General features: G+C 40.6%; 1 protein-coding gene across 1 annotated transcript in view; it reads right to left on the bottom strand.

The window, feature by feature from the left end:
- SH3BP2 (SH3 domain binding protein 2) overlaps positions 1–17,339 on the bottom strand; it is a 36,581-nt gene extending 19,242 nt beyond the window's left edge. The window contains exon 1 of the mRNA XM_083862195.1: positions 17,276–17,339. The gene's annotated coding sequence lies outside the window, so the exon portion shown is untranslated. The remainder of the gene's footprint in view (positions 1–17,275) is intronic.
- Between the last annotated feature and the right edge of the window lie 7,052 nt (positions 17,340–24,391).

Here is a 24,391-nt window from a genome sequence, read left to right as displayed (position 1 = left end):
TCCAAAAGACATGCTTCATTTCTTTAATGTTATAAAGTATAAAAGGAAGGAAGAACCTTAAAAGGAAGAACAAAGCTTCTGGAACTAACACTTGGATTTCACTCCAGCAGGGCCAGTGCCTGAGGAAGCCAGCCAGTCTTCTCCGCCGTTGTCAGGAACAGCTCTGCTGGCAGTCAGGAGCAATCCTACTTATCATTAGTTAATGGGATGTGAGGGCACAAACACATCTGGCAGAAGGCTGTCCTTGCTGGTATAAGTTCACTTGTCTCACCACAGGGCTCAGCTGTGTCTGCAGCAGGAGCGCTTCCTCTTGCTGACAAATTTACAGGAAACTGCAAGAATGGACTGCAAATAAAAGCAGCACGAGAAGAGCACAGCAACAGGCAAGGCAGAAAAACTAACAAAGCACTAAAGAAATTAAAATATCATGAAAAACACTTTCTTTCAGCTGCAGCAAGTCAGCTCAGTAGTTAAGTTCCACTCAGAATAATGTAAGGATTCATACATTATGTATTCCCACAGAAGTCTACAGCATAATAAGGCATTAAGAAAGTAAGGGATTAACAGAACCTGTCCTAAGTTTGAGTCAGGAATAGATTATTATAAGTTTTATTATTTTATTAATTCTACCAAACTAGTTTAGTCTCAAGTTTCTACATGACAGAGGAAACATAGCCATTATATTGAGAGATAATATATTTGTCAGCTGCATGCTTCACAACTGCAGATTGCAAAAGAGCAAGTGTAAATTATGTGCCTGAATCCTTCATCTATTAAGGCAATCTTGTGAAAATACAAATAACCATGAATCAGAATTACTTCTGCTGAGTGAACTGCATTATTATCTTTACAAAAAAAAGAAAAAAGATAAATCAGCAACAAGAAGAAATGAGGCCACAATTTCCAAAAATCCTCTTTCAATGTCAAAATAACTCCTCTACTTCAAATTTCAACCATCATTCCTTTCTTCATCTTATTTCAGAAGACGTGAAGAAGTCCTAAAAATATTTTAACTTATAATATACATATACTTAAAATAAGACACTGAAGTCTTGATAATATATATTCAATCCAAACCAAAGAAACACTTAAAGTCAGAAAGCTTCAAAGTTTCTATTTCTACCCCCATGGCTCTTAGGTTCCAAACATCTATAGACATATTGTTGGCTTGGAACTTCAAAAAATGCCAGCCAGCACTGGTCTGCAATAAATAAGCCATATCTCAGAGAATGAGCATATCAATTTTAAAACAAAGTTGTAACTTTTTGTGATTGTTTCATCAGTTTGGCACACATCCTAGAAGATGATATCATGATTTTGATTTTGGCATACAGTTAATGTCATATATTGCTCAAATGTCTGTTAATCAAAGTACAGTCACAAATTGCTTGCAGTATATGTATAGCTTCTCAAAAAGCAAATTAGATTGAGCAGCTGGAAGACAAGAACCATCTGCAAACTCTCAATATAAGAACATTATTATTTAACAGATTCACTTCCACCAGCCAGCCTTGAAAAATAGTGCAAGACTTTATACTAATGGATTCCAGGGTCCCTCACTCCCAGAAAGATACTGGGGGGCTGGAGTGTGTCTGGTGAAGGGCAATGAAGCTGGGGAAGGGCCTGGAGCACAAGTCCTGTGAGGAGCAGCTGAGGGAGCTGGGGGTGTTCAGCCTGGAAAAAAAGGAGGCTCATGGAAGAACTTCTCAAAGTCTCCAATTCACTTTCAGGAGGCTGTAGCCAGGTGAGGATCAGCCTCTTCTCCTAGGTACTAACTAACAGGATGGGAGGAAACAGCCCCAAGTTGTGCCAGGGGAGATTTAGGTTGGATATTTGAAAAAAAAAAATTTCACAGAAAGGGTTGTCAAGCATTGGAATGGGCTGCCCAGAGAAGAGGTGGAGTCACCATCCCTGGAGGTATTTAAAGAATGTGGATGTGGCACTTGGGGACATGGTTTAGTGGCGAACAGGTTTTGGTGCTAGATTGAAAGTTAAGACTCAGTGATCTTAGAGGTCTTGTCCATCCTAAATGGTTCTATGAAATAAGGATTGAATTAAGATCAGCACAGCTGTTCCAGGATAATTTTCAATGTTGGCAATTTTGTCATGTGTAGCTTTTCAAGTTTAATGGATTTCTACTGAATCAAAAGGCCTCTCAAAACTGTATAGGAGCATTCAGCTCAGGGAGTTAACTGGGTCAAAGTCTGTTCCAGTTGGACCACACCAGTAACATTTGGTATAAACAACACTTAAAGTAGAAGGCAAATCCTGAAGATAATTTGCTGCCTTTTGTCTCTTTTTTATATAAATTCAGATGGATTACCAACACTCCATTTCCATTTACTATTGACAAGAGATGAACACATTCTTTGTTCCTTTTGTTATTTATATACAAGGTCCTCATACCAAAGGCTGTAAATGCCACTATGGCTATGATTAACTGCTCTTTCATCAGTGCTTGTATTAAATAGAACATAGGTTAAAAAAAATATGTAACTAGCAGAAGTACAAACATGATTGCAGCTGTCTGCAGGATCTTGGCAAAGGGAGTTTCCCAAACACACACAGATACTGAAAGTGGGAGTTTCCACAAATGATTTATTTCCTTGGCAGAAATTTTCAATTCCAACAATTTTACTACTAGGCTGGTTTGTGATTAACTGCACACAATTCTATCACTAAGCCACTCAAAACTGATAAATTAGGAAGCACTGTTGGACACTAAAATAATTTCTGTTTAGATGTCAAAACAGCTTTAAGCATTTTAGCTGACGGACCATTGAACTTTAGTAAAAGCAACACCTAACTGAAGGCTTTCAGAAATGTATAGGAAGGGGTGAAATATCCATTAGTGATTTTAAAGCATATCTGACAGGAACATTTAACCAGCAGACATCTTGCCACGTGAAGTTAAGTCTGTTGTTAGGAAATATTTTTTCTGCTTTCTTAGAATTTTACTTATATTGATTTAAAGTACTTCAAGTATCCAAGGGGAAAAAAGAAGAAAAGAGACTGAATTTTTTCTCTTACTAAGGCATTTTGGCAAGATATACAACATCCATGAGCTCATTGCATACTGTGCTTGTACAAAAATAATGTAACTGAGATCCAAGACTACTATAGCTAAAGAGAGCATTTTTTCTAAAGGAATATGCAAATCAACAATAAAATTACTGAATATAAGCAATTTTAAAACATTCCTGTAGCTGGACATTAAAACCAACAAACCCACATAAAACTTATAATGTCCTTTTGAGTGTCTATCAACAAAAAATGCAGTGAGTAAGTTCATGAACCCACTGACCCCAACAACAAGCTACTAATTGAATCTTAAACAAATGCAGCATGCCCTTGTTTTGAGGAAGCATTTGGTCATGTCATCTGTGCATCCTTCAAGCCTGTGTTTCCCTCTCCTGGTGACTGCAGGAACCTTGTAGTTAAGTAAATATACCTCATCATACAAATGGCTGCACCCAGCACCAAAGAGGAAGTTCAACTTCTGCTAAACCCTGAGAGAACAAAACAAATCAAAGATTTTCTATTTTTATTTTGCTTGTGTAGAGACTTTGGATGCAATTTAAAGACACAGTGTAAGTGCAAAGACTCACTCTGTACTATACTGCTTTACAACACAGTAGGTGGTGCTGGGTTTTAAATCATTATGCAGTGAAGCATCTCATGGTTTGCTGTTCTTAGACCTGGAAACTCTGACTATGAACCAGAATATCCAAATAAGCTAATAACCATGCAAGTGTGATTTATAGAATTAGAAGGTCCAACTGGGTTGTATTGCTAATGGACTGTCCCCACCTCCAGCAGCTTTGAAGCTCCTTGTGCTCAAAGCCTCATGCAAGTAAATAGGTGCACCAGAAATATAGATTCTTTAGTCCAGTTCCAGTTACTGTTCCCTTTCAAATCACAGTATGAACTTCTCCGAAGGATGTGGTAAAGCATAAGTATTTTATTTTACCACTCCCACCACACAAAACACTGGATCAAAGGACCGAAACAGGTAAGGGCATGGTTTACAGTAACCAGAATTTAAGGCTGCCATGTATTTCAACACTTAGGTAAATATGACCTTTGGGTTTTGGTGGGGTTTTGCTTTGTTTTGTTTTTTTAACAAGTGCCAGAAAGAAGAAACTCTGTAAGCTCATGCTTATTATCTACAAAAGATGAATTAAATTATAAACATCACATCATGTGTAGTTGAGACTTTAAGTGAAGATTTTAAAATTGAAACAAATGTACACTGCAAAGCTACTCCAGAAACACAGCAGTAAACAAACAGTTTTAATCTGGAGGACATGAGAGGGAACAGTCTATTCATATCACATAAAATAACCATAACAATGTATAATCTCATGCAATGGGCTTCTTTCACAAGACAATTTGGACAATGGCCTTTTCTATTATCATTTCTTTATGGAAATCACTGCTTCCTTAAGAAGGATGACTAAAAAGAAAGAAATTAATTCCCCCTAAAGCTTATTTAAATGAACTCCAAGAGCAAGGATTAGCCTGACATTGACCCAAGTCTCCAGCGCTGTAGAACTGCATTCAAAAGTGAGTTCACACAGGGCTATTTTCAAGCACAGAAGACATTAACATGCAATACTTCATAAGACATGAATGACAACAGTCATATTTTACATCACAAACCAGTTTTGCTAATCAAATACATTACTGCCATGGTGCCAGAAGTTTGCAGCAAGGCTTCTAAATAGGTAAAAACCCCCAGTATAATATTATGAAAATAATGAACACCTGACAGAAAGATAGACCAAAAGCAAGGAGCCAAAACACAAATTCTAGATTCTTACTTCCATCTGACCTTGATGTCATGTAGTTCTTCTCAAATCAGCTCCTTTTCTGACCTGTCCTGTATGTAAGACACAGCCCTTATAAAGGTGTTTATAAGAGTATAACTCATTCATTCTGGAGAAAGGACTTCAGAACACTACAGAGTGGGAATGGATGCAATGGTACTGCACATGGGAATCAAAACCTTCCCTAGAGCAGTGATCATTCCTATTTCAGAGGAGGAAAACAAAGGGGGGAAAACAACAACAACAACAACAACAAAAAAGCTGTAATGCATCTTGCTTAGTGAACAGTGATTGAAAAACTGGAAATACAGAAATCCATCTCAGATTCAAAGACCTCAGTCTCTGGCACTACAAAATTACTCCAATAAGCCCATGATGTACAACTTCTTCAGCTGGAAGAATATTCTATATCTGTGCCAAGTTCTTACACTCTTCTGCAAGCTCTCCTTGGATCTGACCCCATAAGGTTATTCCTATTGTCCCATTAAGCAAGCTAAAAAAGAGTTTGTAAATGGGAGCACTCATTTTAAAAAGATACTTCCACTTCCTTCCCATCAACACTTTTTAAAATCATTACAAAGTTTGAATCTAGCAGGAGCCTGGAATCTTTTACATCCACTCTACAGTCTAGTTGGAATATTTCTTTTCCTTTTTTAATTTGAAGATGCTTCTGGGTGTCACTTTAACCTATCCTATCATAGAGAGCTTGCTTATTTCCAAATCCTTTCTCAAACACCTTATAGCACTGCCTATTCTTTCCATTCTCATGGTCACAAAGATGGTCCAAAGGTCATTTGTCTGATCCCTGGCCTCACTGACTTTTCACCACTGAAACTAACCTTCCTTTATTACAGACTAAAAGGAAACATGCACACACACACATACAGAAATATATATATATATACAGTTCCTAAAGAACTTGTGTATGTTATAAATGTCAGCAGTCCTTCTTCTATTCTTGGCAGGATGAGCTATAAAGAATACATTGGCTTTATGCACCTTTTTTTTTTTTTTTTAATTGTTTCCTTGAAAAGCTCTCTCAAAACACTGCAGTCAGACTCTTTACAGAGATGACCTGATTATGACAGAAGGGCTCCTTCTTCACAACCTCCAAGATCTTACATTTATGCACTGCCTGGAACTAACATTCATTATGTCCAAGGAGTCAGTATAGCATTCTTTCTTTTCCAGGTTTTGGTTCTACACAGAATTTATATGGAGCATGTAACATTTCCAGCAAAAGCTTTTACAAGATTTACAGAATCTCCTCCTGCTATACACATCCTAGATATTCCTAAGGCATTTTAAAAACAAATCACTTCTGGTACACAGCAAAGAGCTGAAGCTGGATTTCATTTGCACAAAGGAAATTCAGAAATTTAGGTCAATGGGATTGGTCCTGTTTCAACCTAAGTAATCAAACCTGACATCTTTGTATAGTAAACAGAATAGTTCATCCAGACCCAAGCCAAACAACATCACAGATGTATTGATTCAGCTGTGGATGTTACTTTTACCACAAAATAAAAGATCTGAACTTTACAAGAGGAAAATACTCTTTCTGCACATTTAAAAATATTTTATGCTATTTGTGGTATTTAATTTAGTATAAGAAATCACACAGACTGATTCACTTAATATCCTCTAAAAAACTGCATGTAATAACTATATCAAAGTGCAGCTGCACTTTGTTAATTGTTTATCTCTACAGCCATAAAAAGAACTCTCAGTTTTGGAGGCCTTAATACTAAAAAGCATTAAAAGTACATTACGCTCTATCCAAAAAGCCTTCTCTTCTTCCAGAAATTATATGACAATCTTTCACATATTCTGATGAGTAATTTTTCAGTAGTAAGCCAATATATCAATGAAGTACATTTCCAAGATACAACAGAGCTCATCTCCAATTTCTGTCAGGTACATCTTCAACAGATCAAAACCTAACAAGCCCAACACTTCAAACTACAATTAGTCCACTACATACCTGAAAAAAAATTTGCCTACAGAATTTTATGAAAAATTTCTAAATTTGGTATCATCACAGATTAGCAAAGATTGATATAATCACAAAATCATTGTGGGTCACATCCATTGCTCCAGTGACACTTCCTCTCCTGTGCAGTCTACCCGAGAACCAGCAGCTGGCACAGTACAATCAAGTGCAAAGACTGCACTAGTTATAGTTTAACTGGATGTGGAAAAATAATCTCTTAGTCAGCAAGGACAGGAGAATTGTTGAAGAGTTCTTCCTATGCACTGTATACCTTGGAATTTTAAAGCTCACTTTTTTTGTTCCTTTGGAATGCTGCATTGGTTTTTTTTAATTGTTTTTATTCCACTTTGCTGGTGATTAAAGTTCAGTTAGAAATCACAAGGAATCTACTCCCCAAGACTCACCATTCATTTGACATTTTAGCTGCTCTACAGAACACTATCATCAACCCTTTCCACTCTAATACAAGCTCCCTCTTTTTTAGACCATTTTGCTGAAATATGCAACATAAACCCACCACACAGTAAGTCACTAGGGTTAAACAGAGAATAGTGATACAGTTTATCTTCTTAACACAGGATTATTAGGAACACATCAGATTTATACCAGATTTTTATGTGGACTAACACCTGAGTATCAGGCCAAGTTCATATTTGGTCTTTACCTCTGAGTTGCTCAAAATCCTAAAAGTCCAACAATAAGAAACTAAAGGAAAGGAAGTCTGCCCAATGCCATAGCTACAACTAAGGACTGTGGGGAGATAGCTTTCTCACAACTTTTGTTTCTGTAAGAATGACACTTCAAACTCCTGATGTCAGGTGTGTTTCTTCCACGTACCTTCTCAATTAGCACAGACCAGCAAGTGCATTTAGAGCAAAATTCTGGTAATGCCATGCACTTCATCTCTTAAGGGCTATAAAAATTACAGGGCATGAATAACATGTGGCAGGCAAATTACTCAGTATGTTGACTAGAAAGAAAGAAATGGCACAGGCACAGAAACAAGAATTAATTAGAAGCATCTAATTAATATGTTCCCTGCTATCTAAAATGGAAGAGAACACTCCAGGAAGGAAGGGAACTATGTAAAGTTGCCAAACTAAGGGTTTCAATCAAAAATACTTCTGTTTGCTAGATTTCGGAGTAAATCCCTTCTGTTTTTCTTTTTCTCAATAAGCAAAGCTTGTCAATGAAGTGATTGACACATTCCCTGGAACAAGACCTCCAACTCAGAAAAAGAGACCCAAGTCCCAGTTCAGTTGCACAGAGAGCTTCCTACTACCAAGTAATTATTAAATACCATGATGCTGCTGTAGCCCATTAGAAGAGCATTTAGTACATCTTTAGTAATTAACAGATTTGTCACTAAGCCCTTACCACCTGCCAACCCAATTCTGCTGGGGAGCCAAACCCCCAAGTGCAAGTGCACAGGTGGCATCATCAGCACTGTGACACTCTTCCCTCCCAACACCACATCCCTTTACTCCTGGCAGTCCTCTCATTCCCCTAGGACCAGTGAACAAAGCAGAGGAGCCACCAGCCAGCAGAGAGGAGGACAAACTCAACTGCTCTCCACTGAAGGAACGGGGATGCCATGCAGCCATGGAGAAACAGCCCGGCAGCAGAGGTACAGCAGGCACTGTGCCAACATGACAGACAGCTTCCAGACTTAATCACTTTGGTATCATCAAGCACTGTGTACATTTGGAAACCTGGTATTCCATCTTATCAGTGTTGTTTCCATCATTATGAGAGAGCTTATCTGCACCTGAAAGCAAAAGATGTGAGATTCACACGTCCCTCTGACAATGCTTCAATTGGCCTCTTCAGACACCTGGATCTGAACTATATTCTGAACCACAACCTTCTTCCCAATAGCTGTGGCATTGGCCAAGGGACAGAAATAAGGGCTTTTTCTTTTTTCTTTTTCTTTTTGGAGGGAGGGAGAAGGCAGGAGACAGATGACTCACTGAGGCTTTTAGTACTGAAGGAAAAAAGAATTTCACTGTGAGTTCTTCCCATAACAGCTTCCCGCAAATACAGTAATTTGGTCTGTGTGGCTAGAGAATAGTTTGGCTATCTAACTCTGTTCTCCTAGTTTAAACATGAAGAGTACATTTAAAATATTCCTCTTTCCCTTCCAAATTTCCCATCCTCCCCCATTGTACAGTCACACAGCAAGTATTTATCTAGCATAATCCCAGCAGTCTGCCATGCTTAATTTACTCCTGAGTAAAGCTTATGGATGGTGGGAGTGGAATACATTTGTGCCAGGCTATGCATCATCTTATTATTTGTTTGGGTTCTCCTAAACCCAGAATGACAACTGTCATATATAACCTCCTTTTTTTTTTTCAAGGTGGTTTTCTACTTCCAGCTCTTCAGGAGGAGGAAAATTATTATCTTTTAGCAAGACTTGTGTGCCCCTCCTGCAATGGGTGTTTTTTCTTCTCAGAAAAGCCTTTCTGGTCAGCATTCTGAGGAGTATATTCACTTATATTCACCTAGTCCTAATGCAAGTCTCCAGCTACATACTGAAGGTAAGGATTCTTTCCTAGATACCAAAGAGAGATTGCAAGTACTGATTGTCCTGTGATTCTGTATGTGGTACACCCACTTTGACAGCACAAATTGTATTTTCCCACTCAACATGTACAAAAATCTGTACAAACAAATCCCACTTCACCCACTTAAAATGCCCAGTGCTTTGAAACATGCCTACCTGGCAGCATAGTGGAGTCTGATTAACTGACTAAAAAATTACAGTGGAAAGCTTGAATGTTTAAGCCTGACTGATTAAAGGCAATTAACAGCTGCAGCTGCTCAGCAGCTGTGCAAGTCAGGTCACTTTTTTTGCCCAGACATAGTTCAAAGTGCCTTATTTTGATTAGTCAAGCTTACAGATCAGTTTTGAATCAGCTAATTATAAGTCTTTCACCTGCCAGGGAGACCTGTAGGCTCATAGTCCAGGTTTCTTTGTGCTAAATTCTCTTTACATCATTGTCACAAAAAACCCCCCAAACAAACAAACAAAAAACCAGTAGAAAAAAAGGCTAATCCTTCCAGGAATAGGAACAGAACAGAACAATGGGTAGCTCTTACATGAGTTTATGTGTCTAAGGTGTACAATTTTATTAGTATAAGGTAATACCAAAGGTGACTTCAGTACACACGCTTGATGAAAACAGAGTGACTACAGGTCTGTGTGAAAGGTTTAGGAGACATTACACATTATGTAATGCAAACCCAACGTTCAGTCATACCACAGCACTCTGAGATAAGAGATGCTCCACTTGAGGAAATAACTGTCCTGCAGTCACCACATATTGAACTGAAGTCTCTTCAGAGCTTCAGCTTGGTCTAGGAGAAACAAACAATTACATGATATGTTGTAACATAATTACCGTTAAGCAACATCAAGGTAATGATTTACTCTCTTTATTAGGGTTGTCGCAAGATTAGGGACTAATAATTTAAGCCTCTGCTGCTTGGTTGCAGGAACTAGCTCTGGAGGGTAACTATGGTCTGGTTTGAACACCAACCTCAACACTTGGATGCATGCAACTTCTGATGAAATTAAGGGGAACTGGGCAGACTTTGAGGTAGATTTTGCAAGGACATGGAATTTAAACCAAAACTTTTTACTTTATAGTAGAGTTTTAACAAGCTTTACACATACACCAATAGAGAGACTGTCAGTCACCCAAGCTGATGTTTAGAAGTATGGTAGGTCTTGTAGAATCATGTAAGAGCCAATAAAACATGAGATGAAGGACCATTTTGAAGAGATGTTGACTTGCAATAAGAATAACAAAGATATTGAAAGAAACCACAAATAAAAATCTAACTGCTAATTCTATAAGTATCTTTTAAAAAAAAACCATATTTGCAAAAATGACTGTTTCCAGAATGATGATTAATATCTACCACTACAGTAGCTGAAGTTAAAATTAGAACAAGGAAACAAAGCTTCCTACAAAACCACTTTATTTTGTCTTACATGACATCTTTCACCAGACAAGACCGAGGTATTCACGACACTCTACTTCCACCTCTCTTCTTCCTTTTTCATTACTAAGCTGTTATTACATTAAAAATGAAAATTAGTAAAACATGCTTTTACACTTATTAAAGTCAGTTTCAGGATCGGAGCTGTTGCCCTGAAATGCTGCATTAGTAAAGACAAAGTCATCTCAGTGACTGATTTCAGCAGAGTAAAGCTCTGCTGGAGAGTAGGAAGCTTATTTGTCTGGATAAGAACTGAACATGGAAGTGGGAACTGACATGTTAAGTAAGATTTCCCTCCTCCAAGAGTTCCTGTTTTTTGTTTTGTATATCTTTAAATGAAAAACACAATGATAATAAAAGACGAAGCTGTCATTTCAGTTGAAGAGCATTTAGAATCAAGCTTTGCTTTTGTTTAACAGTTAACTATTAAATTGCACAGCACAGGTTCCTGGTTCATCTAAAATAGGAATAGTGCCAGCTAAACTAGACCTGACCTTATTTCCATGTGCTGCAACAGAATTACACCAAAAGATGCAGTTCTGCTGGCAGTTCCAGGTTGGCTAACCTGAACAATGAGAAAGTATACACTGAGTAACAATGGAGTTCAGTGCACTGAAGTCCAATCTAAGTTCACGTTCTTGTCCTTTAAGAGAGAGAACCCATTCATACAGCCTATTTCCACCACCCAGTATGGGTTTGTTTTATCTTCTTGACCATACAAGTACTAAGCCTAGAGATACTAAATTCTCCTACTTCCTTCTACAATTTGCTCTCCTCTTGTTTACTTGGCTACGCTTCAAAATGAGAAATCTTTTGCCTTTAGTCATGTCTGTTATGCACAAATCACCTTTCATGACGAGTCTTGCAGCACACTTCCCATCCTCTCTTTTGTCAACACTTGGACAAAGAAAGATCTCTGAGGTAGCAACAGTTCCAGACATGCACACTGGTGCCTCTCAGCCCTTTGTTTCCAAGTACTGCCAGAAGCAAGAATGAGGAATATCATTCAAACTCCAAAATGCAGGTTGTTTTCCTACAGCAAGTTGGGACTAATCACTTAACTGGAACTTGGTAAGCAGTCTTAAGCCAGGTGCTGAAAAATGAAAAATCAGTTAAGACAGGAGATGAATGGGAACATAAAATACTAAGAGCCAACTCTAAGAACTGCATATTCAAGTAACTTTTCAGTGTACATGTTACTGCTTCTCCTCTGCCTCTTCTAAGGCCCTAGCTGCTATAATGAGGGATTTTAGTTTCTGGTTTTTTAAAGCTGCATGTTATCTTTCCCATTAGAGAAAAAGCTTTAATATACAGTACAGGCACACAGGAGGAAAAAGAATAATAAATGCTTGCTTAAAATATAGACATCATCTTTTTCCTAGACACCTCACTCATTACCTTTGCATACTTGTGCAGTGCTTCTACCAGAAACAATACAATTCTAAAATTTCAGGGCTTTTGTAGTCCTCAAAAGAGGTTAAATAGTACTCAGCATAGCTACCAGATTTTTTAAAAAATTAAGACTGATACTTCACTCAGTTGTTGCTCCTATACAAGCTCCAACAGAAATTCCATTTTCATATTTAGAGGAAAACATCTGGCATGAAAGATTTCCTGTTTGAAATGTCCCTGCAAGTGAGTTCATGATTAAAGGCATAAATCCGAGTTTCTCCTAGCACTCATTTATTTAGCAAAGCTGAAGGGAAAACGAAATAAGTCTTGGTTAAACACATCCAATAAATTTCCTGTTTGGGGATTGCAATATGGTTCCCTGCACTGAAACTGTCAAGAATATCAAAGAAGAGTTTTACACAAGTCCTTTGTGCATACACATGTCAAGATACTGTATGAGTTAACAAAGTTTAGTTGCAATGGCTACTACATCAAGCAAAAAAAGCCATAATCTGCTTATATGGACCACTCCAAAGTTTTCATGAAATGATCTTGAATGTATGTGCAGGTACTAATTTTTCTAAATGCTTAATAAGAGAGTGAAAGTCTCGGTAGGCTAAATCCACTTCGAGTAATGAGGAATAATCAGGAATTAACAAAGTGCTCACACACTACCATATATAGTAGCATCTCCTACATAAATTAGTCAGTCAAAATATAAAGAAAAGAACTCCAAACTCCTGTATTCCTGCCCTAAGATATCCAAGGAAGTAGTTTACCATCACTGAAACAAATATTGTGTTTTTCTAAGTTACAGCGGAGTGGTTGCATTTAACTAAGAGCAACCATAACTTTTTAAAAACGTAAGGATATAAAGCTAATTTGACTTGGGAAGTTCCTTCTTTGCCAAACTAACACTAGAAGAGCTGGGTTGGAATTAGAGACATATGCATTTTCTAGAAGACAGAAGAGATCTAATGATTCACATGTACCTACTGTTCCATTAGGATGGAAGTGATTCTGATCATATACCATTAATGATGTACAGTTTGTCAGTTGATATTATAACCTAGCATCAAGAAAATAAAAATCCAGAAAGCTCTAACTATAACCAGCTGAACAGTGAGAATTTTCAAACATTAAGAGGATGAAAACAAGCTTTCCCTGGACTGCTTGAAGTTTTACCTGTGGCTTTTCCAAAAAGAAAACATTGCCAGGAAACAAAGGCATACTTTCTCTACCTCAGGGCAACTACAGACATGAAAGTTAATCCAGCAACAAAATTCAGCAAGCAGCTATTCCTAAAATTAGCCACACTTATTTATTTCACACCATCTATCTAGCTCAGTTCTTTACAGCTGTTTTAGGAGGCAGATCCAGAATGTCCACTTTCCACGAAGTTTACATTTGTCAGAAATACTTTAGAAAGAGCCCTAGCTACACACTAGGCATCCCTGAGTTAGCCTGGTCATACAAACAGCAAAAAGACACATGGGGAATCCTCTCAACAGGCATGCAAGCTGTTCCCTTCTCTGCTCCTAAAATCAGTTTGCAGGAGCTGAAGCCATAAGTATTGCCAAGGTCTGATTTCTGAGGGATTGTAATTCTTTCTCCACATTGTGGATCATCCTGAAGTATCCTTCTGCCAAAGATATTTAGACATAACCCCACCTTGGAAGAGATAAGAACTCAGTCATTATAGGAAATGAGCTGGCACACAAACAAAATAAATAGATTATTTCAGTTATGCTGGTATGCTGCAACAGGGAGAGAACAACATTTAGGTTTGTTTCCATAGGAATTCATGTCCCTGCATTCTCCCCTAACTATTGCCTTGCTTAAAATTAATCCCTTATCTTAAGAAAAATTGTTTTCAAATTCCTGTATGTGTGAGGTGAAATGTACACTCTTCAATTCCCTTTCTTTTTTGTAAGGAAAAAATTAAGAAATTCATCATAGAAGCATATGGAGAAGAGACAAGATTGAAAAGAAACTTCTAACAGATCTTGGAGAAACACTACAGACACTATATTGCTCTTTAAAAGCACAGTGTAGAGAAATTCTAGTCTAGTCATCTAAAGCAAGCAAACCAGAGATACATATGTTTGTAATATATAACATGATAAATAATTTCTTAAGTTTACAACCAAACCCAGTGTAGTTACACTAATCAAAACTTCAGTGCCTTCAATTCTCTCCTCAACATACCACAAAAGGCATAACTCATTTAGTCATTCCAGCATAAAGCAAGCAGTGTTGATAGGAGGAGAAGGGTGTTGATTAACAAGAGTTAGCAATGGTTCATAAATTTTGGAGGAACAGACAGTGACATATGTACATGTGATAACAGTATAAGAAACACATGTTTAGTACTATATTTAGTACTTTAGTACTATATTTACAGAAATGAGTGAGCTTCAAACTTGGGGCTGCCCTAAATCCCTCTGACTTCTACACTCTCAAACTCCCTTCACAACACTGTTCCACTACAGTACAGGTTCCTAGGCAATTGTGAAAAAAATGTTATGAAGAAATGCCTTCATGGAGTAAGTTTACCTTAAAAAAAAAGGCCAGAAGAATGCTTAGCTACACAAGAGGGGAATAAACATCAGAGAGGTTCTTTTCTCCTTTCCATAAAAAAACCTATTGGAAGACAAAGCACGCCATGGAAGAATCATTGTATCAACTAATATTTTTAAATCTAAACAAAATCAATTTATTCTGGCTGTTCCCTGGTAGCTGTTAGGAGTCCTCACCATTCCTTACAGAGCTATTAATCAACACTACTGAGAGTCTGAGCTTCTATGAACTTTCCTGCAAGGTCCAGTAGAAGTAGCAAACAAGCCAAGATCCTGATCCTCCAGTAATACAAACTAAAAGTTTACAAATAGTAAAGTTACATCTGCAAGTACTTTTAAGACCAGGGCTTAAGCCAGAAACGATTAATGGACACAACGCTTGCAGGGCTGCACATTCCAAACAACTTATGAAACTGTTGGATAGCCTGACAAAAGCATAAGCTACCCATTGTCCAACGCCCCATGCCAAACAGACTGGAAGATGCACCAACACAAAGTCAATGTTGTCAGTTTAAAACACACACCTCTCTATTCCTGCAATCCTGTAATGCAGAGAAATAAATGCACCAGGGACCCAAGGGCTGTGGGGCAAAAAGCAACCTGCAACCACCAGGTTTGAGTATCAGAGGCACTTTTCCTACAGGTAAAATGACAAATACGTATGTGCCTTTTGGTCATCCATGTTTGTGTTTTGGTGCTGTAAAGAACAAGTTAACACTTCTCAAGGCATTTCCATTTCTACTCAGCACTCATTACCAAAGTGGCTGCCATGTTTGGTTTTCTGTCAAAGGACACTGCTTCATATCCACTTAAGGAATTGCAGAAGGAGACTTTTCATGCCCTCTATTTTGCATTTTTTGTAGGCAAGGTAAATTTTTGAGAAACAATATTAGATCGGAAATCTGGTCTTCAAAGTACAAGGGGTTCATCCACCTGTAGGAGTTTACAGACTCACAGTCAGCTGGTCAGATTTGCCTCAAACACAGGAATTCTTGCTCAGACAGCCCTGCCCAAGGTTTCTGCAGGAACTTATCTTGGTATGTTCATTCTTACTGCTTTGATAACTTCAAACCCTTTCCAGAACTGTCATCTCTGCAACTCCCTCCTTTATAACTTTTTCTAAAAAATTCTTTATTTTAGGGACCTTTTAGCATGAAGTTGTCATGCTTTGTGGAAAAGTTTATGGAAAGCTGAGAGATTTTAAAACAAAAAAAAATTACAAACAGGAAGCAGTATTTAACCCACCACTAAGGTGACCCAGTATTGACTCCTCAGTAATGGAATATTGGCACGGGGTATCTATCAATCAGCATTCCTGCAACAGCAAGATGGCTCTAAAATACTGCAGCAGGAAGGGACAGAAATGTGTTATACCTAAAAGAAAAATAGCAGGTTAATTCTGCTTTTGTCTAAAGCATGAAAGAAATACAGCAGAGGCTTCAGCTCTCCATTTCCTGTAGAGATACAACCAAAAACAAACAGAAGAGATTTATAATAATTCAGATCTAAATTTACCTCATAAGCTGTGACACACTAACCCTTAGAGCAGAGAAAAAGTGGAAAATTGCTTCTCAAGAAACATACCAGTTCAATACAATTAATTTCCAAGAGGAAACTTCAGTGCACAGCCAGACCAAGCACAGGCACCAGCAGGAGACTGTGATGCACCTGTAATGATGAATTTAGACACGGCATGAGGCTGGTTCAGTCCCACCACTGAACTGTATTTTGTCAGCATCAAGACTCCAGAAAATGGTCTCAGCAGACAGGAATAGGGGATACTGTAGGAGGGGAAACAGCTATCCAGCATCTCAATCCATTTGGGACAGCAGTATCCGATTTGCGCTGGTCACTGGGGGATAAAACATGACAAGTTCACTAAGCACATGCCAGGTGTCCTCGCTCCTGCCGCTCCCAGAGGCTCCGCGCGGGCAGATGGACGCGACCTTCATACCTGGACTGGAGCGACAGACCCGGCCCAGGTAAAGAGGGGCATCCGAGGTTAGAGTGGATCGTAACACCAAAGAAAATGCCGCACGATGAATTTGTACCCTATGCTTCAATTCTGAAAAGTCTTGCTTCATCCTTTAACATATGTCTATCACTGGAAACACGCTGGGAAATGACTCCTGATGCTCCCAACTCAACACCAAAGCCACAGCTCAACACAAATGGGTAATACAGCCCTTTCATTCTTCCCTTTCCAGAGGAAAGCAACTACACCTTTTTTCTGCTCCCAAGAGAGCCTTTCCACTCCCATGAGCAGACTCACACCGACGCTTTTACTCCATCCCACCCCCCGCCTGCAGGAGAGCACAGGGGCCCCGAACTCGCCCAGGAACGGCAGACACGAGGAGTTTTCCCGCTGTTTCCCCCGAGCCGCGGGATCCTCGCCTTCCCCAGGGAACCGGGGGCTCTCCGGGGGCCGCCCGCCCCGCCCGGCACTGCGGCTTCCCGAGCCTCCCGTGACTCACCCGAGGAGTTTCCCGGCGCCCTCCGGCAGCGCCAAGGCGGGCAGAGGGCCGAGGGAGCCCTTCCCACCCCGCACCCCGCAGGGAGAGGGAGAGGGGCTCCCCGCCGGCACAGGGGCTCCCCGCAGCCCGGCCCGGCTCAGCTCCGCGGGCAGCCGCCACCGCCGCCACCGCCGCGCATCCCGCCGCGACCAATGATATCCTGTGTCCATCGGAAAACCCACGGAGGCACCCGCCCCTTCCTTCACCTGCCGGGGCCGGCCCGGCCTCCGCTCCCGCCCCCCGCTCCCGCCCCGCCGGCGCCGCCCCGGGAACTGCCCCGGGAGCCGCCCCGGGAGCCGCCGCTGGACGGGCGGGGAGCGCCGGGCCGGGGGAGAGCCGGGCTCTGCGGGGTCCGCCCAGCCCAGCCCAGCCCAGCCCAGCCCAGCCCGGCCCGGCTGTGCCACCGCCCGGCTCTGCCCGGGCTGCGGGTGCCCAGCGCCGCCGGCACCGCCCCGGGTCTGTCCGCGCCTGGCACGGCACCGCCGGACCCAGATCGTCCGGTCAAACTATCACCGAACACCGCCGTGTCAGCAGGGCCACGGCGCTGAGTCCGCCCAGTCTTCCCCTAAACACCTCCGGGACCGGGACTCCGCCGCCTCCAGGAGCGGCAGCCCCAGAGGACGCGACCCGGGGAGTGGGTTTTGTCTGGCTGCAGCGGGGTCTGACTGACACGGGGGCCTGGAGGGCGCCGGGGGCAGAGAGAAAGGAGGCTGTAGCAGAGCTGCAAACGGTGACCTTCCTTTGCCAATGTCCTGTGTCCATGGGGAAGCCCGTACAGGCACTGCCCCGGTGTCCCGTGTCCATGGGGAAGCCCGTGCGGGCTCTCCCAGCGCTGGCGCCCTGCAGGGACAGCCGGCTCGGCCGCTCTCCAGGGACACCGGCGGGCTCCCCGTGTCTCCGTGCCCGGCTTTCCGCTCCTGGGGCACTGCAGGGATGTCCCGGGTCCGGAGCAGCCGAGGGCCGCCCCAGCCGTGCCGGCTCCAGGCTGGCCGCACACAGAGCGTTCCTCTGCTCCCAGCTCTCACTTTATCCCCGTTTTCCCCACATCCATGCGAGACTGACCCGTTACTCTGCAGCCTTTACTCTGCAGCCAACCTGCGCTGCCGAAAGGTGTTACACGGTTGGAGAGGTATTTTTAAGTTGTCTAAAAGGTGACATTTAAAATGTAATGAGATGAAGTTTGCTTCGTTCTCACATGTTAAATGTTAATATAAGATACACTTCTATTTCATTCGAGATTTTGAATTTTATCGGGCTTTTGTTTGTTTTTCCAGTTGCCTTTTATTACTTCCCAGAAGTTTGGAGGTGGGGGAGGGAGGATGTTGTAGGTAAAGAAAGAAGGGTTTGGGGGTTGTTTTTTTTTTTTAAATTTTATGTGGGTTTTAGTAATAAAAATTAAAACCATTTAGTGTCAGGGGAGGTTTACTTTAGACATTAGAAAAAGGCTCTTCAGCCAGAGGGTGGCTGGGCAGTGGGACAGACTTCTCAGTGGTCACAGCCCCAACCCTGACAGAGTTCAAGAAGCATTTGGACAGTGCTCTCAGACATGTGGTGTGACCCTTGGAGATGCTCCTTGGCAGGGCCAGGAGCTGGACTCGATGATTCTTGTGGTCCCTTCCAACTCAGCTTATTCTGTGATATGAGCAAAGATGTGAAAAATCAAAACTGCATTTCAAAGTATGCAGAAGGAAAATAGGAAAAATATTAAAATGTATTAATTTTAAAATGTTCAGCAACTTAAAATGTGGGTTTTGTCTTGTAAAAATTATTATTCTTTTGTAAAAATTATTGTTATTGAATAATTACTATTCTGAGAGGTACAAAGTGGTCAGTTTTAACTCCATTTACTTTTGTAACAAGAATGTAACTGAAAAGAAAGCACTCAGTAAGGCAGTATTTACTAAAACATTAATCTGTGTATCATTCTGAGGCTTGTTTGAATAAAAAGCAGCAGATTTCTTTAGTGATTACACAGCTTATACTTCGACCTAGTTTTAAAGCTTTTGACCTTTATGGTGGTACCAGAGTAGTTTCTGTGGTCAGAAAATAAGGTGGTGGTGCAACATTTCCTGTCAATGCCATTTATTAGTATTTCTCTTTGCCATTCACGGAACTTTGTAGTATGAAGTAGCAAAGAAAATCTCTGAGCGTGGTATACAGGGGTCTTGGTCTGTGAAATGAAAATCCCTGTGTTTAAAGTACAACAGAGACTGACTAAAGCTGGCCATGGGGTTTGATGTCCTTTGATTGATTTGTAACATAAACCCTGTGCTGGTGACACCTGCTATTGGACGTGAAGGAGTCTCTATGTAAACAGAAAAATCATTTCTGAGTATGAAGAAGGCATTGCACTGGCAGGGCCTAAGGAAAATGAAGTTTCTTAAGCTTTCTCACAGTTGCAGCCAAGAGCAGCCTCAGGTTTCTGTTACACAGAGACTGAGGGCTGTGCACAGCCGTGGGCTGGGTAACACAAGTCCCATGTGAAGACCACAGCCAGGAAAGCTCTTTGAATGTAGCTCTTCCACCAATTTTGGTGTGAGTTCTGTGTCAGAACATCCTGACTGTTGGTGGAAATTACAGCATTTATTTTCCTGCCTGACTAAACCCAGAACTTTCAGTCTCCAGAGAAGGCAGATTAGTGCATTAAGCTGAAGCAGGTGTGGGGAACCTTCACTTTGTTGGCTGAACATGCCCTGTGATTTCATTTTATAGGGTACAGCCCGTGATTAAAATTACTGTGTGTGTTATTACTGGATAGCAGAGCATGTTAGCTGCCAAACATATTGGAAAGGCACACTTGGTCCTCTGCAAGGAAAATATTCCCTACCCCCAAACTGAAGTCTAAGCCCTGATACAAACTGTGTTACAGTTTGTATCTTCTCCACCTCTCTTCTGAGTTGAATTTTGCTTCTGTACAAGCTAACATTTCTGTGGGACCTAATTTGTATGCAGTGATCCAGCTGGGAGGACTTGGAGGCTTGCTCATTCCTCCTGGAAAAGCTGTGCCCAGTACTTTTTAGGATCACACTTGTGTAACATCAGGAAATCATAGTTATTTTATGAGCTTGCTCTTTTTTCAGTTGTCTCAAACGAATAAACTCATTATTTGAATATGAAACTTTTATCAGTTCACATAATACATACTCTTGAAATTATGGAATCATAGAATATCCTGAGCTGGAAGGGATCCAGACAAGAATCATGGAGTCCAACTTCTGGTTCTTCACAGGAATACCCCGAAAATCACACCATGTGCTTGAGAGCATTGTTTGAATTCTTCATGAATTCTGGCAGGCCTTGTGGTCATTGAAGCCATCCAATTATTTTGAATTACAATAATCTGTTGTTGTAAGGAAACATTCCAACCTAATTATATCAGTAAATATAACTTAAAATGCTCTTATCGAAGAGAACGATCAGGTTAGTCTGACAGTCTACTTCTGGGAAAAAAAATCTGCTTTATCTCATTTATCTCTACATCTTCACAATATTTTTTTCTTCAAATTTGCATATGGCAAATCAGATTGAAGGGACTATAGTTCTAATACTGCTTTCACCTCCATTCTTCTAGAATATAGAATTTGCATAACTCTCATTATGAAAAATAGGATGTAATTTTTAGCTGAACTAGACTCCAAATATAACAGACTTATGATAATACTTATTTGTGAGTTCATCAACCAGCTCGCCTAGAATTCTGAGAAAGACACTGTCCCTCAGTGCCTTGTGGCTCTGCTTCCTCCTTCCTGCTTCTCTCTTTTTTTTTTTTAAACATGCTTGCAAAGCCTTGGTTTATTTGTTATAATTGCCTCTGCATGTCTAATTTGGCTGACACTTGGCAAGAATCATTTCCTGACCTTGAGACACAGTTTACCTCTGGCCATCAATCTTTCTGTTTCTTGCACAATCTCTGCTTATACCTGATTTCCCCTTTGTGATGGCTCACTACACACTTTGAGCTTCAGCTGCACCAGGAAAGTTTCTTTCCTTGCTTATTATTTAGCCATGTGGCACAAGGAGTCATAAAGAGCACAGTGTAAGCTGTCTGCACCAAATCAGGCACCATCTAAGGTGCAAACCTGGAGTGGGAATAAGTATAGTGTGCTTGGGGATTTTTGTTTAGGTTATTTCTATTCTGCCAACTACCCTACCAAAAAAAAAAAAAAAAAAAAAAAAAAAAAAAAAAAAAAAAGCACAAAACTATGCTCAGATATGCTCAGACTCAAGGAATGAAAGCGTTTAAAGCATTTGTGTGAAATTTCAGGTACTTGTACTCTGCTTGAAAAGCATCAGAGAATGATATAACAGAAATACAGAAGTGGCAGATGAAAAGCTGGTACTGTTATACCAACAGGAGTCCTGACTCTGAGATTCAGGCCCGGGTTACCTGTTTAAATATGCAACACATCCAAACCTTTAAATACGCTCAGGCATTTCTCATTCTGTTGTTTGCCCCAGAATTGTGCTCACTTTGGATTTTGCTTGCTGCTCTTTCTTTTAGCTGCTCTCCCATGGGAATGCAGACGAGTCTGTCCAGAGACAAGATCAAGGGGCCCTAACAGGGCCTCAGTAACAGGGCAGTGCACATCAATAAAAGGCATGCTTCTTCCTTGCTCCAAGAGGTAGAAGGATTCTAATGTTCTCCTCAACAGGCATGCATTAAAATGACAATATATTTAGGTGCAAAGAGGGTACTTTTCTTTCTTTGTTCACTAGAATTGCCAGAGAAACTTGAAAAACATTCAAATTCCAAAGATAAAGAGACGTGGAAAAGAGCAAATGTTTTCATTAGCGGTATTCTGTTGTGTTTATAGGACTCTTACCAAAACTTTGGTAAAAATACAACCTCCTTCTTGGCTTTTTTGTTGTTGTTTTTTAATGCTGACAAATGCTGCAATTAATTTGTTACATAACCAATTCCAGGGCCCAACTGTATCCCTCTAAAGACAGAACAATCCATTATGGATGGAGGAAGCATGCCAGAAAAAGCAAGGCTCCATGAAGGCATTTTGCCTATTCCTGTCACGCTTTCCAGCTGAAGCTTTAAGGAAATAAACTCACTAATATTTCTCCAGCATATTTGGCTGACAGCTTGTACATCCCTCCTTGTCTTCAATATTACAGAGTTGCTGATGTGCAGGACAAGGGTAAAGTGATCTGTCTGTGGTCATTACTGTCCCTGGCATCACAGATTATTCCTTTTCTGCTGGGCTGCATTTGCAAGCAGATTGTATCACTCCTCTCTACAGCAAACAGCACTCTCTCCTGCCTGGCTCTCAGTGTGCTTGTGTGGAAGCAGCTGTAATTTGGGTTTGGCATCGACACCACTGAGATCCGTAATGGGAAACTCAGGGATGTCCATTTGGCTAACGTGTTTTGCAGTTGTATGAAATATCTAGAAAGAACATGAACATGAAATACAGGGTTTCATAAAAATTCCAAGAAAGTAATCTGTCACCCACCTTGTTTTCAGAGGAAATAACCACACTGTGGATAGCTGGAATTTTCAATCCTCATGATTATACTTATTAAGTGAGGAGAAGGCCATTATTGAAACTAGAGGAATGTATTTTCTTTAACTTGCCTGCCCTTGTTAGCACAAAGTATCAACTTTTCCCACATGACCTCATCTGCTAACCTGTGTTCTGGCAAGCCCGTTGAGAAACATGAGTTTCCATCATAAATTCCAAAGGAATATTTCCTTAAAATCCAAAATGTAACCAGTTTCACACTAAGCATATGATTAGAATGACAGTAAACACCAAATTTTTAGTGGCAGTGAAACACATCTCAAGCTAAAGTGAGGGGTTTTTTCACTTTTTAAACAGAGCAAACACAGGATAGCCTCAGCTGCAGGGGCAGAGAATCCCAGATCACCCAGTGCTAAACCTCCAGCATACAATTCATGATTTGAGTGCTCTGTGCTGTGGTCTCCTCCTACTCCTTCCAGTCTGTTGCAGCAAACTGCACGGTAACGGAAATCATCACAACAATTCCAGTCTGCTGCTAGTGACTAACAACATTTTCATCTTGTCAAAGTGATATAACTTACAGGGCTGTGAAGTTTCCAGAAGGAAATTTCTACTCACACAACTACAGCCTTTTTAAGATGGCTCACACCAAGAAGAGTGAAGGGCCAAACATAAAATCCAGCATAGCAAATACAGCTCTCCAGCTGCAGACATGCTTATGAAGGCAGGAACACCAGCAAGCTTGGTGGCTACAGGTTTCAGTACCACGTAGGAGGATTTAGTATGAAATGATCATTAGAAGAATGTGAAAGCAGACATGTCTCAGGAGCAGGCTTTATTTTGGGCACAACAAAAGGAGCAGCATCCCAGGGTCAAAGGCCTCAGCAGCACCAAAGCCCTCCCAGTGGGAGGATGCATGGAGGTCTTGCAGAGCTCTGCCTGATGGAGGGAGCTGAACTTGCTGGTGGGAGTGGCAAGTACTGCTAGGGAAAACAGGCAGTTTCCAGCTTTGCTCCCTAACAACAGGACACTGAATAACCCTCATCTTCCACTTTGACCTTAATGATATCCTCATGCTCTTCCTCATATCCTTCTTTATATGGGAGCTATGTTTGCCCTGTTGCTCCCATAGTTACCTTTAAATACTTGTTAACATGATGACTTTAACTCTCTTTAACACTGCTTTTAGCATCTTCCTGGCAGGCATCCTCACTGCAATTCTCCTTTTGAGCTGAGCAAACCTGAGCAGATATTTTATATCCTGCAAGGATGTGGAATCTATCACAGTGTCCTTTAAAACCCAATGCATATGTAAATACATACATAATAATGAACTTTAAAACCTTGAAAGCAAAGTAAAATAGGCCAGAACTGTTGCTTAAAAGCAACTTGCAAGAAGTATAAAAATTGACAGTAAACCCTTTTCCAAATGCATCAAGTGCAGGAAGCAAACCAGGGAATCAGTAGAGTCAATATGTGATTAAAGTTTAAAGTTAGCCTCAGAGAAGATAAGATCATAGGAAAGCAGTACAGAAAAGCTGAATAAATATCTTACTTCTCTAAGAGAGTTAGGGAAGTTCCCATGCAAGGCCCTTTCACCTGAACA

The sequence above is a fragment of the Zosterops lateralis genome (assembly GCF_965231275.1).
Source record: "Zosterops lateralis genome assembly, chromosome: 5".
Lineage (NCBI taxonomy): Eukaryota > Metazoa > Chordata > Aves > Passeriformes > Zosteropidae > Zosterops > Zosterops lateralis.
Note: the sequence above shows the minus strand (reverse complement) of the source record. Positions and strands in the feature narration are given on the sequence as shown.